At 42.7% G+C, this 12869-nt stretch overlaps 1 protein-coding gene across 1 annotated transcript in view; it reads right to left on the minus strand.

Moving 5' to 3' along the window:
* The window catches only part of SPATA16 (spermatogenesis associated 16), a 138241-nt gene that overhangs the window by 23174 nt on the left and 102198 nt on the right, over window positions 1-12869 (minus strand).

Raw genomic sequence — 12869 nt, forward strand, 5'->3', positions numbered from 1 at the left:
AAGTGCGCAGTGGATGCTAGAGCTCAGCTTTTAGCATAAAATAGGCCACATGGTTTTTGCAATGGAATAATGAAAATAATTAGATTTGTAATGTGCAAATGAGTTAAGACTGAGATATTTATAAATGAGGTAACAATTTACACTAAAATAGGAGTGCCAGATGTTGGTCAGGCCGCGACTTTCAAGATTTCAACCCTGTTTGACAACACTGGGCTTTTTTGACATTCTCAGAATGTATGGGTGTGGTATATTTTCATTCACAGAATGAAATGTCCAGCTTATATTGCACAGTTTTTAACCAGTGGAATTGTTTGCCAAGGTGTGAGTAAAACTGGACAGTTTGGAGAGGGATTCTTTCTGTGGGATAAAATATCACAAGCCTACTGTTTGTTTTGTTGTTACCTGCTGAGAAATTGCATTGCAGACAAGAAATGCTGGGGAGCTTACATGACTATAGTAATAAGTAAGTTTAAACTTTGTCTTGCTGCTACCACTCTGAAGATATTTACTATAATACATTTAGTTTCTTCATTATTATTTATTGCAGTGAACTCTATTTAATTAATCCATTTTTAATCTAACAGACAATACACAAATCATCCAGTGCATATCTCGAGTGGGTTATGAAAAGAAACCCATTCATTTGATGATATGTCAACTTGGAAAGTATATTTTTCAATCCACAGAATAAAATATTTGAACAGAGAAAAAGGCCCAACTTACTGAATAATATTATCCATTGCAAATTACTTTTCCACCACTCATTGGCATTATACCTTTGTCTCAGAGTAGAATGGAACTTGGGCATAAATATTCAAACCCAACACAGGGCATTAGGTATTATGTATCACTGTACAGAAGATCCAGAAATAGATGATTTACTTTAAAGGGAACAATCAAAGAAAGCTAATCAAAAAGCTAATCAGAAAGAATATTTAAAGTTGCCTTGGTCATGATCCATAGGTATATATACAGGGAGAAGGTAAGATGTGCTGAAGGATTTTTAAGCTTTCAGAAATTAATGCATATTATAAATTGATGGAAGTTTGGATTGAATGAGTAAGGTCCCAGTTGATAAATTGGGGCAACACAGGGTAAAAACCTGTAACAAATCATCTATTAGATGGTTAATGGTAAATATTGTGTTCCTAAACTGTTTAAATGGGCATTGGGTAACTTTCTCAAAACCAGTCTCTGCTTTCCTTTTGTGGCACCAATGCAGGAAAGCAGGGGTACAGTTCTGCGGTGTTTTTATGCAGAAAGTCTGGTAATTCATTAATATGAGTCCATGTGGCCTTAAAAATTTAGCAGAACAAACCTTGCAGTGTGCCTAAGAGGAGCTACACGATCACATGGAATGGGTTGTGCCAAAGAAGAAGAAATATGTAAAAGTTGATAATGAAGGGAGGAATTTGAATGTTTTAAGAATGGTTTAAAGAAAGAGGACTTCTGGCAGTTGATGTCAGGGATAGGAGAAGTTCAAAGGAAAGGATAAACCCCATATCAGGAGAAGAAAACCAGAGGAGATACAAGATAAAGACTGCTCTGAGCACAAGGAATAGATCAGGAGAGAAAACACAGTGATTTAGAAGTAGGATAAATATTAAAGAGCTTTGCAGTTGAGAATTAAGGGCTTGAATTTTTTGCAGTAAAGATGTCAACTGAAGGATTCAAATGGTCTGCACAATATTTTGAAGCCATGACAGAAGTAGAAAACTTTTCCAGCAGTTAGAATCATCATATGAAGAAATAAAAGTAGTCAATGCCATGTCAGGTTTTATACCTGAGCCACTGATCAAAGCAAAGAGTGATGTATTTAATCTACAAATCTTTCTTCACAGAAGGAAAAAACAATCCTGTCCCCCATCTATTCCCTTTTCCTTGGAAAATGTTGCTCATGGTTGTGAGCCAGTGCTGGGGCAGAGGAGTAGCACGAAGCTTGTGCATCAATAGCTGTTGCTTTGGTTACAAAGGCACATGAGCATGTATAGTTGTGACAAGTTATTTTCAGCATTTGCACCATGAAATAGAGAGAATATTAATAAAAAAAAAAAAAAAAGATTATGCTACCTCTGCTCAGTCTCTCTGTGGTGGAAAGTCGCAGTGTGGTGTCACATGCTGCATCATCCTGATAATTGCTGCTGTGTGCTCTGATGACATTGAAGTCAGCCCTGGTGCTGAGTGCACAGAACTCAATGCACTGGGAGGGGAAAGGTTGCTGCTGGTGCTGGGGATGTATCCTCAGGAGCTGTTTGGTGAGTGGGAGCAGCACTGGGCACCCAGCTGCCTCTCCTGCGTGTGTCAGCATCTCGGTGCCGCTGAATCCCCGGCGTAGCCCACGCTCAGGCACACACACAAAAGGCACAAAATCTCAGAGCAATCTCTGTCTCCTGGTGAAAATCGAGTGCAGCAGGGGATCAAACAAATGGTTTGATCTCTGCTGACATTTCAAAGCTTCTGCAGTCGGAGATGACAGCGACTTGGGAGAAAGGCAAGGAGTGGGAGTCGGGCACGAACACCAAGGTGGTGCCTCTTGGTACCACAGGGGTCTGGCCAGGCCACACAGGAGCTTCTGCCAGGAAGAGAAATGAGCTGTGATCTCTGGAGTAAAGTATTGATGAGCCAGAGTCCTACCACTGCCCTTTGGCTCTTGCTATTTAGCAGGTGATGGTAATGGCTGGAAGCACTCCAGTTCCCCCTTCACTTCTGGTTCATTCCCACCTTAGCCCAACCACAGCTTCTGGTTTAGACTCTGCATGGAGGCACTGGGGTGAATCTTGTTCTTCACACCACTTTTCCAGCCCTGTTGCATAGCAGGATGGCCTGAAACCCTGGGGGAGAGGACAGCTATGACAGCTTCTCCTTTAAAGGGTTATTCTTTGAAGTTTCATATCCATGACACCAAGAAGGGAAGTCAATGTATACCAGTGTAAAGAGACAAAAAAAAAGACATTCCATTTGAAGAAATGACCCCTTTACAAAATGTGTTTGTGAACTCAAGATTTTAAATGAGTGTGACCCAGTGGGGAAAAAAAATCAAACTGTTCTGTACAGAAGAAATTCTGTGCTAGAAAGTACATACGAAAGTTCAGAGGCACTGCAAACACTAGCCCAGTGGGTAATTCTCTGAATGAGATGCACTTTGCACTCACAGCAGTACTGAATTCCAGCAGCTCCTGGGACTCAGATTTATTCCATTTTTACCAATAAGAATGCAACTAATAATAGTTTGAAAAAGGAAGAATTTGCCATGTGAGGGAAGATTTAAAAAATCACATTCTGATCTTTATTACTCTGGCTTATGTCAGACATATTTTGCACCACTTCACGTGAAGTCCAGATGTAACTGGTGTTCTCACAGAATAAGCCAAAATAAATGGGATCAGAATCAAACCCTGAAATTTTGTTGCCTCGGACATATGCTGTTCCTACAATCCTTAAATTCTTTGTATGGAAAAAGAGAGCTCGAGGACCAGGTCCATTTTGGGAGGCAGGAGGGTTTCCCACCACCTGAGGCCCAAATGCTGCACTCCCTCTGGGGATGAAGGCTGGGTCTTCACTGGCAGTGCCAAACTCCTGTAGAAATGAGCCTGTCCAAATAAAGGATATTACCACAAAATTTGCTCCTCAGGAAGGAGTAGAAACTCAAGTAGAAGGAAGTACCCGTCATCTTGAATTTGTGCTGATGGGGCTGAACAGCCATCTTAAGTAAGTATCACTCAAGGCACGAGTCGCATTAAAGTCAATGGTCTACTCCTCACATCAGTAATCTTGGTAGAGTGGGGTCTTGCCTACTCATCCTTCACAGAGCACTGCAGGTTCCTCTGAGACCATTTGTTACAGCCATTTTTTTGCTCCCCTTCCAGTTGAGGAGTTTGGAAAGGTGTCAGAGGATTAGTACCATGCAAATTGCAAGAGGAAAGCGTCACTAAGGTAGGAAGACTTCACAAAAAATAGCTTAGGGGGCTATACAGTATCCAGAATGAAATTTTATGGCACTCCATAAAATTGAAGTATGAGTCAAGGGTTAACAACCTTGAATTTTGCCCTTAAAATTAGTCCAAGAAAATCTACTTCATTATAAATACGGCGGTACTGTATCGCGTCCTGTTGATTGATATGCCCAAGAGCTATCTTTGTCGGCAGTCTTTTAAGCAGCAATCCTTCATTTTGATCTTAATAGTGAGATAAGCACCTCCTTCCTCATTGGGCTATCAATTTCTAGCTGCCAATACAGATGGATGGGGTCGGGTGTTGCACACACGGTGCCTCCCGTCATGATGAATGTATAGTCAGCAATCATGGCCCTCCTCGTGACAAAAGCAGAATAAATGAGTGTACAGGGAGGGGAGGATGCATATAGCAATATTTAATGCAGGTGATGTTAGAAGAGTGCAACATGAGTTTTTTACTAAAAGATTACGCATAACTCTCAGTCTTTGTCCAGCCTTAAGACAAACATTGGTAAATTTTTTAAACTATCTGCCAAAAAGTGACATTTTATTTTAATAACTTTTCAGTATTTTGCTCTAAGGAAATATTTAATGGATACTATACGATATCTTAGCCTGGCTTTTCTTTTTTTTCCCTTTAAAGTATTTGGGGATGAAAAATCTTGCATTTAAGTACATTCTTTCTAGGACAGCATGAACGTGTGCAATACTCTGTATCTTGGCAGTGTTGGAATACCACTTGTCTATAGCAAATTCAGACATAGTTCACCTTTGATTAAACTATAGTTTAAAACCCACCCCAAACTAAAAGTAATAACCTAATTGAGTATGCTTTAGTACTTCCACTGTCTGTGACAATCATTGCATTGCTCTTTCTAGGCTGAAGGATATTAAAAACGTATTGTGCAAAGGATATTAATGCAGAGTCTTAACAGACTTTAGAAAATCAGTTTGCTTTTATGGCTGCCTTTCTACACTGCTCTCTCTTTCCTCTTCTCTTTCCTTTCCTCTAGAGGTTCCAAATCCAATTAAATGTGACTAGATGTAATTCCAAATTGTCGCTTTAGTCAATTAAACATATAATAATCTTGTGTACCTAATTACTAGCTCCAAAAGTTTATTTGTTGATGTAGTGCTATCAATGTGTACTTCTGCATGTTCCTGTTATCATTGCCTATATATTAATTGTGGTTTGACATTACAGTAAATTGAATTTGAAATTTCCCCCTAGTTAAAAGTCTCTCACAAACAGTAATCCCAATCCGGTTGTAATACCCTTTCAGAATGTACTTTCCAAGGCTGCATTATGTTCTTAATGAGATATAACCAAAAATACATGGATTTAGCAATAAACATTTCAAAACAGGCCCAGTATCAGGGGGTAACATATTGTTACAAACAGGAACTAAATCTTCCCTTAGATGTTCTCATACAGCTCCCATTAATTTCACTGGGAGAAAAGCAATTCAGTAGAATCCATGGATTTTTGCATAAGGACTGGATTTAGCCATAAGCTTTATCCAATGCTCATTCAAATCATTGGCAAGAATCCTCCTGACTGCGCTAGAACAAAGAGCAGTTTCTAATTGAACATCGTCAGCCCAGCCGGCACAGGGTGAACAAAGGATAAAATCCTCATTGCCTTGAAAATAATTGGCAAACTGCTCATGGGCTCCAAGTGGTTTAATCTCAGGAATGACATATGGACCCTGTGGATGAAGCAGAGGAGGTGAGCAAAGCACCCAGCTTTGCCTGCTTGAGCTGGTGATGGTTCTGAGGAAAGACCTTCGGTGTGTCCTGAGCTGCAAACAAGAAATAACCCTGTAGCACAACATGAGGGAAGACTGAATGGATGTGTACTGTTATTCCATGCCTTTGATCCACTGCAAAGCTTCCAGCTCCCATGACAGTGCCAGTGGCTGATCCACAGCTCTGTACATGAGTGGTGGTTGCTCCTGCAGCCTCCTCGACAGAAATAAGGGACTTCCAATCCGAACATAAGCCAGTCTGAAGCACTGAAACTTGTGGTTTTTTTGCAGTCAGAGGCCATTTGCAAGTGGTCATTTACAATCTGGGATCCCATTGTTGTATTGCCCCCTTGGCTGCTGTCATTCCAAAGGTTAAAACTGTCAGGTCCTTAACCCTGAGCCAAGGCCTGGCACTGCTTCCAGAGGTGCACAGAGCTCTGAACAAACCTGACATCAATCCTTGGACAAGTTGCTTCATCTTTTGCTGTTTCTCAGCATCAGCTGTGAAAGGCAGACACTCATATTTGACTGATTTACAGATTTGGTGTGTGAGTCCCCTGGCTCCATCATTTGCTAATCCTTCACAGCCTGCACAGCACAATGCCACTCTGATCATGGCAGAAGTCTCCAGGCATTGCAGCACTCCAGACAAATGCCTTTTCTCTTTATTCTTCCTTCTTAATTTGTCCTTATTTAAATAACCAGAAGCACACTCACATTTCTGGCATTCGTGTTTCGGTTTCCAACATCTGCTGTTGTCCCTGGCAGGTTCCCCCTGCACTGCCCTGCATGGCATCAGGAGTGGTGAGGCACACTCACAAAACCCCTCTGAGCCTTCTGGTGCCTCCATCCCACTTTTGCTTCTCAGTTCCTTGGTCACAGGGAGCACACACAGGTCAGGACCAATCCTTGCTACTGTGACCTCAGGGCTTATCAAGGAAAATTCCACTACTCTAAATTCTTAGAAAAATAAATTTCAATTTCTTTTGAAAAAAGAAACACAAGGATTAAGGCTGTGTGTGTATGGCCTGTATCCAACCCCAAATGCACCCAAGTAAGAGACTTGTTGAAGGTCTCCAAGGCTCAATGCACAGAACCAAAGTGAACTGTGAGATAGGGAACTATGAATTTCCAGGGGAAGGGACACAGGTGGAATTACACTGTCTGAATATGATTACAGGCCTGGGCACTGAAAAATACTTAGGACCAAAACCCCAAAGGACAAATTGAGATGTTTAGGAAAGTTAAAAGCCTGTCTCCCACTGAAATACATGAAGGCTTAAAGCACTGAGCTGGGGTCCTGATTCCTGGTGAACACCTCTCCATATGGCCCATGGAAATCCAGGCAGCAAAGATTTCCACTGAGAGACTGATGAGCCTGTGAGACACTCTGAAACCAGATTTAAGTAAAATATTTACTTAAGGAAAATCAGTTGTTGAAATTACTATTTAAGATCCTCAGACGGTGACCCAACTCATTAACATTTTGAAAAAAGTAATCTCCCAATACATGGACTGATATTCCCAAACCAGAATGAGGGACCACTCCCTGCCCTGTCACGAATCAATATCATATATTAAATGTGATGTGTAATGTTATGCAGTAGGATCAGCTGCTCTGTCATGTGGGGATTTTGGACAAGTAATGTTGATCAGCAACAGACCTCACTCTTTGTACCTTGAGAGTGACTAAATGAGAGTTCAACTGAGCACAAGGAGCATAAGGTACAAAAGAATGGGAAATAACTCCTATTTAGACCATGTAATGCATCTTTCTGCATGAAATGCCATATTTTTTTTTTTTCCAGCTTTTCAAGATCTAGGAATTAATCTCTAAAGAACAAAGATATGAGCTTTCTTCCTACTTCTGACACAAGCACTTCATTGATATTCAAAAATATTTGCCTCATATTTACAGAACCATCCACCACTAAATTTGAAATATGGAAATGAATAAGAATGGAAGCAGTTTTGACAAAACACCTTTAGGAACATTTTAGGGGATGTCAGAAAAAAAGATATGAACTTTCTTCTTTCAAGGTATGAGGCTTTATATTCTGTGTTTTTTTCCCTATTTGCCAGTTCAGGCCAATATGGACTTCCATAACCAAAGCAGGTGATGTGGCAAGCCTGGATCCAAAGGTGTTCTGCAATCTCTGCTCCATCTGGCCACTTGGTGGTGCAGAATAATAAGATATATTTCTCTACTGCTGGTGAGGAGCAGAGCAGGGATCCTGAACCTCTCCCTCAGCCCATCTCCAGGCATGCACAGGACTTGTAAGAGCAGAGTCAAAGGCAGCTTTTGGTGCGTGACGGCTGCTGACACCAACAGCCCGTGCCCAGCCAAATCCTCTGCAGCAGCCACGCAGGTCTGTGGCAGGAAAATGGATGGTGAGGGTATAGAAATAGGCAGAATTTTCTGGAATGCACCAAAGTGTTCCACTTCCAAAGAAGACAAGAGCTTAGCGTTGTTGCTAAATGTTTGTGTGTTCATTTACCGTGGTAAACACTGGGAAATTCATGGGGGCAGGACTCAAGGTCAGCTCCTTAATCCTTGGCTGCTCCCCTTGAGCTGCAGAGAAAGGAGAGAAGCCCAGAAGGGGAGAGGAGGATTTCTCTGCAGATGGCAGAGCCTCAGGAATAATCACAGCCTATGCACATTAGAGTAACTTTCACTCTGCTGTGCTATTCAGCCCTAATTGCTGCTAAAACCAAGAGGCTGATAAATGGCTGAAAATGACCTGTGCATCTACTTCAAGTGAGCTCACCTGGATCTGCAGTCAGTGGTACTAACAGAGGGCCACAGCCACTGCACTGTGGTGTTAGTCCTGTGCAGACCTCCTGTTTGGAAAGGGTAAGTATAGCTCTGTTTTTTCAGTTTAACAGGAACTTTAATATTCCTATTCGGATCAGCTCTGATGCAGACACCTGGGCATTTAGAGATCTCTAAGACAATAGCACTGAGCCTGAGATATAAGATGCAAAATAAGCTATAGCTCTGTTCTGGATGACCTTGCTTATTTTCTTCTGACATTAGAAAAGGAAAGTGATGTTTATAACTGAAATAAGCAGCAGGTAGTAATTTTAATGCAATTATGCTGTTTGAAAAGTGTACAAAATAATAACACTTAATTTTTAAATACATTTGTATATTCCAATTACATGTAACCTCATTACTTTGATGGTATGGAGACATTTGGAAACTGTTACATGAGGAGTGATAAACAGAATACTGAGCAGGTATGAAATTGCTATAGTCTGGTTTGACTTATGTGTAGACTAGCCCCAAAATGGGGCAAAATGTTGTCATATGTGTTCAGTATTTTGATGTTGCTAATTTTTGCAGAGGACTGACTAGAAGTTCCTTTTGAGCATTTCACTAGTGAGCCTTAAATGCATTGGGAAACTGCTATAAAACACTTCTGTCCTGCCAAACCCTCCCAGGCTGGTGATGGGGTACACTTGCTGTCTTTGCTGGAGTTTGAGTTGTAAGCCCGTTGTTAGAAAGTAGAAATAAGTTTCATATGAGAAAATGGCCCCTGTATTTACAATAGATTCATTGTATTTATTATTATCTGGCTCCAACTTTCTGCGTGGTATCGAGATTGCTCTGCAATGATAAAAAATGTTTCTCATTTAATGGCAAGTGCCACTTAAGGACACAGAAGCTGCTTTCCAAACGTGAGCTGAGAGATGCACAGGGAAATCGGGAGCCTTTTAAAATGACAGGGGGTGATCAGGACAACAGCTCCCTAAGCCCACTGAGACTGGGATCTCCATGGCCTGGAAGGAAACAAACACTCAGGATGGGTGTGGTGGACAGATCCCAGGAGGTGTGGGAGGAACCTGTGCCAGTGTTGGCTGCACTGTGGAGCTTTCTGGGGAAAGGATGGGATGAGCTGCTGGTAACAGAGATGCAGTGAAACATCCAAAGGGACGTGGTCCTTGCTTGTTCTGGACTTGCTCTGCTCCCTGAGTTAGGGACAGACCTTGGGGTGTCAAAGGTTGGGTTTACTTCTGGCAGGGGCTGTGGAAACACTAGAATTGAAGGCTTCCTCTTGCCCCTGATGGGATTCTGTCTGATCAGGCTGCTGTTTGACAGTTTCAGGTGATAAAGGAGCATATGTGTGGCACAGAGAAGATTGATGGATTTTAGACATGGACTGTATGTTGGTGTCATAAAATATAGTAGGCCATGTGGCTTTCCTTTGGGCTTTGGCTGATCCCAGCATTTGCCAGAGCTGCTTTCCTGGGCCCAGTTTTTGAAGGGCTCCCAGAAGTGCTGCCCTTCTGAGGACGGAAATCACAAACCATCAGAGGCTCTTGGACCCTTTCCACTTAGGGAAAACCAGATACAATTTCATTCATTTTCCCCTTTTATTCCTAGTCCTGGGTCTTGTGTCCACTTGGCACTGGGTTTTGGGATCAGTGCTCTGGAGCCCCTGGGTAGGCTCTGAGCCAGCATCTCCTGGAATAATGGTGTAAATGAACCCTCCCCAGGTGTGGGAGCCCTCCCTGCCCATCCCTGTCCTTGTGGGTGAGCCCTGAGGGATTCTCTGTGATCAGAGGAGGCTGGGGGATTCTGTTGCTATGACAACAGGTTTGTTTGGTTTTCTTACTAGAACTGGATTTTTTTTTTTTTAAATTTTATTTTTTCAGTTTAGAAAAACTGAAACAATTAGGGTAGAGACAGAAGATAAACTTTCCTGTTTTCCCAAGAGGAGGCCTAGGCAGGATGCACAGGCGGGTAGCAGGGTGGCAGGTGTGGGCAGGAGGCAGGCAGCTGGTATCCCCAACCCCAAGGATTTACACATCTTTCCTTAGCACAACTGTGTGCCTCATAAAACAAACCCAGGCATAAAAGCTAGCCCAAATAATTCACCTTGCTTTCTCACACTTCCTTTTCAAGCCTGACTACAAGGGGACACAGATCTGAACTCTTACAGAGAGCTGAGGTTTACTGCTAGCAGGGCTGGTTTGCTTTTCAGCTGATGGAATTGTATAGATTCTATGATTTTTAATTATTTTTTTCTAACCAGAATGTCAAAAAGCTGAGTCAGCCATCCCACAGCTATTAAGATCCTAAAACTTCTTTCTCCTTACGGATTGCTTACCCCTACTCTATGCAGTCAGATGAAGATGAGTTGTTTGTTCTGGCAGAGGGACAGACAGTCTGTTTTCCCCTACATGTATACAACTAATTTCAAGTCACTGGTGTTCCAACTGGTGATAAAAGAGCTATCTTAAGCTTTTCACAGAACACAGTGACACTGTTAAATCAGCACAGCATTTTGATTAGCAGAAAGATGAGAGCTGTACAGCTTAATGAGAAAAAGGGGCAAAATACCTTTTGTACTTGGAGGTTTAAACCTGTAGTTTTAAAGGAAATAGGTGCCTGTATTTTTCTGTAAGTTGCACATTTTCACCTTACTGCTGATGCGAGGCTATTCAGTGTCAGCAATAGCCTGCACTGTTTGAATAAGGAAGAAAAATTGCTCTCATGGCTTATTGCTCATCTGGTTAGACCTTTCCTTGAGGATGTGTAGCAGGCAGCTCTGAGAGCACAGCCCATGGGCTTGGGGACTTGAAGGACACACAGGCTCTGCTAACTCCTCCTCCACGAGCTTTGAGGTTCACCTTTTGGTGCATGTTCCTTTTCTAGGACTCTCATCCTTGAAAGTAGGGTTGGGTGGTGTCTGTTCTGTCCTTAGAGACAGCACAGACCTCTGAGGTTCTGCTGTGGCGCATCCCCTGGCACAGACATGTCCTTCATCTCATCTTTCCCTGGGGCAGCTGTCACAGAATCATTCAGGTTGGAAAGGACCTCTGAGATCATTGAGACCAGCCTTTGATCACCACCTTGTCATGCAGACCATGGCACTGAGTGCCACATCCAGCCATTCCTTGGACACCTCCAGGAATGGTGCCCTGACATTGCCAGGAAGGTCAGGTTCTCCTTGGCCTTCTCCAAGAGCATTTTCTTGGTTTTAAGACAGAAGTAAGCCCAGGATCCTTTCCTGAACCTTCCATTCTGATTACTGAGGGATTTTTGGTCAGCTGTGAGAATGTGTCCTTTGGCAGGGCACTTCCAGTGGCTGCTGTTGGAGGCTGATCCTATGGCTAAATGCCTTCTAATGCTTAAAATTTCCTGGTAATTCCAGACCAAATTTATACACAATACATTTATGCCCACTTGTTCAAGGACCAAGATGGTCTTTCCACTGGAATGGGTTTTCTCCCTGCTGAGGTTTAAATCTTCACTGTGTTTGTCCAGAGCAGTCTTCCAACATGAGAGATACAAAAAGAGGGGAAAAATATTTAAGTGGCACTTTAGGGAAAGTGGTTGCAGTGCTTTGGAATTGTTTGCAGATGCTGTGACCCCACAGTGGTGTTTCTGGGACTGCCTTGCAGTGCCAAATGGCCTTAGGCTGCACTCTGCCTGGGGCATCCCATCCCTGTGCTATCCCAGAGGCATCCCTGAGCAGCTGACAAAATTCAGAATTCATGCAGATATCAGTCTTTAATTAATTCAGACCTCCTTGCATTTAGGCTCCTTCCTGTGCTTATTCTCCTGGTCCTGGGCTGTGTGAGTGAAAACTGCACTCAGAGGACTTTGAGAGAGGCTTAAATTACAGCTGACCTCTCTAAACTCTGACTTTCTCTGAACCAAAGAATTCGGTCTGGCATGTCTTCAGAGACAAAATCTCAGGGGATCTCAGCTTAATGGGTAGTCTGAGTCAAATGTGATTATCTGTGGTGTTTGTGCCAAGCTGAGCTGCTCCCAACCAGCCACTGCTGCTCTCTCCCCCTTCCACTGCTCTGGGGGTGCCTCTGTGCAGGTACTTAGAATCCATGTGAGGCGTGGGAAGGCAAGGGATGCCCAAGAGCAGGAAAAGGAATAGAATGACCAGTTTCTCATTAAAAAAAAAGGCAGGCAGAAATAAAGTTTCAAGCCACATCAAGGGAAATACAGGTTGGATATCAGGAAAAAGTTTTTTATGGAAAGAGTGATAAAGTTCTGGAATGGCTGCCCGGGGAGGTGGTGCAGTCACCATCCCTGGGTGTGTTTAACAAAGCCTGGATGTGACAGTGGGTGCCAGGGTTTAGCTGAGGTGTTGGGGCAGGGTTGGATCATCTTGAAGATCTCTTCCAACCTGGTGATTCTGTG

This window comes from Onychostruthus taczanowskii, unplaced genomic scaffold, assembly GCF_017590055.1.
Source record: "Onychostruthus taczanowskii isolate IOZ18803 unplaced genomic scaffold, ASM1759005v1 scaffold24, whole genome shotgun sequence".
Lineage (NCBI taxonomy): Eukaryota > Metazoa > Chordata > Aves > Passeriformes > Passeridae > Onychostruthus > Onychostruthus taczanowskii.